Consider the following 5,179-nt stretch of genomic DNA (forward strand, 5'->3'; position numbering starts at 1 on the left):
GGGAGGGTAGGGGCGGGGCGCAGCAGACGGGAAGGCGCAAGCGTGCGGCCGGCGGGGCGGGGCCTGCGTTAGGGCGCCCGCCTGGCCCTCGTTTATTTGCGTAAGGAGACAACCTGTAGGAGGCGGACTGAGCCCCTAGATTCGGGCAGTACGGGCTACGGGTTGGGGTAGGTGGTTCTCTCGACTGATTGCTTTGTTCTCCCCGCCGAGTTTTGTTGTTTTGTTTTTCTCTGCGTTTCTTCCACAGAGCCCTAATGTAAACGTGTTATTCAGTGCCTAGTGCCCATCCCCAACCCTGCACGCACGCTACACTGCAAGTCCCACGTCCTGGCCTTCAAAGGCATGGCATTCCATCCGGCTCTTTGAGGGAAGCTTGACACCTTTCTCAGACCTCTAGACCCCGACACCCAGCAGGTGACCTTACCTAGGGATCCGCCCTATGGCCGTCTTGTACCTCCGGGCTGTTCCCTCTCCAGTCTCCCTCCACTTTTAGATCTTTCTTAAGAGAAACAACAATCGTGATCAAGTCACTCCCACGTTTAAAATTTTTTTTACTGTCCACTAAAGCTCTTTGAGCAGTAAAGTCCAAATATCTTAGACACATACACGTTGTACTCCACGATTTGGCCATAACTGTCCTTTCCAGCTGTAACTTCCATTATTCCAAGTTGGTCAAACAGCTGGTCAAATGTCCTCTCTGCTCTTCCAGGCTTCTTACCTGTACATCTTGAACAGCTGTGTCCCGTACTAGGCAAGCGTCACACTGTATTTAATCAGCCCTCTACTGCAGAACACTGTTGAAAACTAGATTATAGATGAATCATTAGTTAACTTGATATCAGAGTTCTTGTCCCATGTGTTATTTTTTTAGCTGGCCAAGTTCCTTAAGCTCTCTAGGCCTCCGTTTTCACATATGTAAAAGAGCGTTTGTCTCGGGTCTTTCTTTGATTCTAGATCACCTGATGACTATGATTAGTCTCTACTCTTATTAGAGTCAAGAGGTGGGAAAAAAGAAACCAGCCCCTTCTAGTCTCCTTAACTTTGGTTAAAAGGAAAAGAAAGAAAAAGGGGGGGGGGGAGCTGTAAAAGGCATTTTGAATTGCTCTGTCCCCTGTTTGTAAGAACTGAGTAAAATGAAACAAAATCAGCAATAAGCTACACCTTTCCACCCCAGTTTTTCTAGCCATGCACTGTCTCATCTCAATATGTAGAAAAATACCCCATTTGAGTAAGACCTCAAGATGGTCTACAGTGTTTCTTAGTTGTCTGAGCTAGAAAACTTGTACCTGGAAAACAAAGGGCAGCATTGAGGACTGTAACATGCCTCTTTTTGAAAAACTGTTCAAGAAAAAGTTCTTTGGTTTCTTTTGGGGCTTACGGCTAAAAAGCCAAAGTTTAGAGGAGACATATGAAGGGAAAGATGACTATATTAATCTATTGTAAATTATATTACAAATATAATCCATAATTTACAACATTTTAAATCTGCTATGTTTATATTTACATAATAAAGTACTCCCTAGGCTGTTTAGAAAAACTATTGTTTGCATAACCAATTTACATTAAATCTCTAATATTGCTGTAGTAATGCTTTTGCAGCTCTAAGACATTTTGCAAACTCCCCCCACATCTCTGTGAACTTATTAAATGGATGTCATACCATATTAACTTGCAAAGTTAGAGTTTCATATTTTGTCATATGTGTGAAGGAAATGGTCTCCGAGATTATTTTCTAAGTGTCTCTCAAAAAAAAGGAGGGGAGATTTTTCCTAATACAGTCTTGTCCAACTATAGGACCCATGGCTGAAATACAAATTTGGAACTACTATAGAAGTAATTGGGAATATTGGTTCCGTAGTATGAAACTATTTGTAAAAACAGACTCCTTATAAGACTTTTTGAAGAATAATTTATTCATGATTATAATGATAGCAAAACATCATTGGAGAGACTTCTGCTTCCCTCTGTAAGAGAGCAGGATGGTCTGGAATTGCCCTCCTACCACTAATAAATAGGAAACCAGGCAAAATATGGAAAACAACAGTTTTCAGATATCAGACAACACCCAGCACAGGACTATGATCCTTGATAAGAGACCCAAATGGGACAAGTTTTATCAGTATGTGGATTTTCTGCCTGGAGGTAATTCCAGCCAACTACAGAAAGAGTGGGTACTCAGAGTCTGGCAATCTCCTTGAGTTAAAGACATAGATCAGCATTCCAAGAGATCAAGGCAGCTAGAATTTGTGAAGCAGAGTGATTGAAAGGGGAAAGCTATCCAGAGAAAAGCTCCAGAAACCTACATAGGTTGAGCTATTGAGTTTTTGGCTGCATGTCAATCTGTATGTGTGTAGGAGTAAGCCAGTATGAGAGGCTAGCCAATAACAATTTGAGGGGAAAAAACAAGTACCAGGGAGCTGTGAAACAAGTAATTCCTAGAGTTTACAAAGGGTCAGGAATCATTTGAGTTCCCTTCAGCCAGTATCAAGGGAAAACACAGAATATATGGGACACTCAGTAGACACCCCAGAGACCTTAGAAGATGAGCTAAATTAGCCTAAGGATAAGTCTTACTCTAGACCAGTCCTCAAGGAGCTTAAAAACAAACCTCAAAAGGATCAAACTAATTCACAGTTGCCTATCAAAATAATTCCAACGTTGTTTAAAGATCAAGATGGCAAAATCAAGTCATGCACAGTGGAAAATTTACAATAGCTTGAATCCAATAAAAAAAAATTGGTGGACATACAAAGAAACATGAAAATGTGACCCATAACCAAAAGGAAGATCACTCTACAGAAGCAGATCCAGGCACAGGGAAGTTAAGTGATTGCCCCAAACTCATAGCTAGTTACTGCAGGATCTAGGCATTGAACCCAGGCAAGGGTTAGAGGTCACAGTCTAACTACTATGCTAATCTGCATGTTGTATGACAGGACAGACAAGATGTTTCTCTCTCCAACCAATCTCATTATGGAGATGTATTGGTGATATGGGAGGTGGCTTCCGGCATAGGACCAGGTTGATTGAGTGATTGCAGTGAGCTGCAATTCTTCCAGTTGGGAGTTTCAGATTGTTGATACTGAAATACCTTGGTAGTTGAGGCAGCCTTCTATAGTGCATCTCCAGTAACTGAGGTACCATTCATTCAGGGAGCATTTTTTGTACTCCAGGCATTATTTTGTATTCTTCCTATGACTACCAGCTTAAAAGCATATATGTATTTTTTAGATAAAAGTATTTTAGAGAGAAAGGTTACAATGAGCTTTGGTTTCTTCATTTTAGTTGGTCTAATAATCTGTGTCCTGCCTATTTTCTGTTGGGGGTGGGATTGGTCAGATGGATCAAATGTAATGTTTGTGAAATAACCTGGCTACAATAAATCACTGTATAATTCTAATGCAGTGATAATAATCAACATAGTACACATTTCTTTTGAACTTCTTTGCACTTCAATGAGAGAAAAGTCAAATGCCAATCAAGTTATAGCACAGACAACTGACACTGAATACATGAAATGTCGAGTCATAAGCTATATGCCATCCATGGAATTCTTATGGGTACAAGATACCTTTGGAAACTTCTGGTAATTGTTACATTAAAGTAATCATTTAGGGATTTCTTGTGAACGATATGGTTTATTCAGTTTATTTTTCTATATTGTATTCAATCCCATCTCACATATATATTGTAATGTATTCAATTTCATGTGTAGCGTGTGTGTATTTAACCACAAGTTCTTTCCTAATGTGGTACTCCTTTTGTGACCACTCACAGCACCTAGCAGAGAATTCAGGAAAGAGCCATTTAACTGAATATGTGTTTTAAGTATAAACATTTAGACTTGTTTTTCTTATAAGAGGTACAGGAATATATCTATTGGTTTCTGGTATATCTTCAATGTATCTCTAGAATAATATAAAGGAGAGAGGTATAACGCTGGTTTCAGTTTTTTTTTTTTTTCATTTATTATATAAAAGAAAAAAATTAATGCAGTTGGTTTGTACACATTTAAATTCCATAAAACAAATCCATAGAAATTAGGATACTATATGCATGCACTCTGCATTTTCTTTGTTAAATGTTTTGGTTCACAAAAATAACAACACATTTTTTTTTCTTTAAAGCCACTAAAGCAGAGGGAGAACAAAACATGCAGCACTGTACACATTTGCATAGTGTATTTTACCCAGCATGCCTTGTAGAATGCTACACATTTACCTAGATAAGAAAAATAAAAGGGGGTAAATTATCAAAATAAATAACTAAAATTTAAAGAAAGGAAAAAATACTGGACAAAGGCATTGTTTTGTTTTGTTTTTCCCACTTTGTAGCTGGAGATATAGCAATAGCTTGGAATATCAACAGCACTCAGAATAGTAGGGAAATCTTTTTACATCAAGTTGCCATATTTACTTTTAGTATTAATAAGTTTATCTGTTTTTCCCTCCCACCACCCTTTCAAAAAAAAAAAAAAGCTAATGGCTTTAACTTATGTTTCAAAATAGTATTCAGTACGAAACAAATTGAAGAATCCCTCAATACTTTTGTTGTTGTTGTTGGGACATCTTTATCATTCTGACTGTAGGCTGTGAAAAATATACAACATTTCAAACATGTCCAAAATTCAGAGAAGCCCTATGAGGTCACTGGCTGTTACTTTTTGTAGTTATTACTGAAGGAGAAGAAATAAGAACAGTAAATATAGTATGAGTCTTATCACAAAATAAAATTTAATAAGTTTTACGGAAGGGAATTAAATAAAATAAGTTACATCCACAGATTGCAAGGCTATGAAGCAAATTGCTGGAAAAATATCAAGCAGCAAGTTAAAAAGATGGTAGATGAAATAAATCTGATAAAACTTAGAACTAAGTCTATAGATTTTTAAAAAATACAACTGCCAAATTTAACAGTGGATTTTGTTGTAAGTTTGTGCTATAACAAATGTGCTTCTTTCTCCTCAATCTATTTTTTCTATTATTGGCAAAATATATATCTTTTATAATTTTTGTACTGTACAATATATGTTTCTGCTACATTATTTTTCTACTGCTAATGCAGATTAGAAATAACAACATAGATTTATTTTGGCAATAAAATGCTTTCATTTTAATAATGTCCCAGAAAATATTGTAAGGCATATGAAAAATAGTATGCAACAATATAGCGTTAATGA

Source organism: Camelus bactrianus, chromosome 5, assembly GCF_048773025.1.
Source record: "Camelus bactrianus isolate YW-2024 breed Bactrian camel chromosome 5, ASM4877302v1, whole genome shotgun sequence".
NCBI classification, from domain to species: domain Eukaryota; kingdom Metazoa; phylum Chordata; class Mammalia; order Artiodactyla; family Camelidae; genus Camelus; species Camelus bactrianus.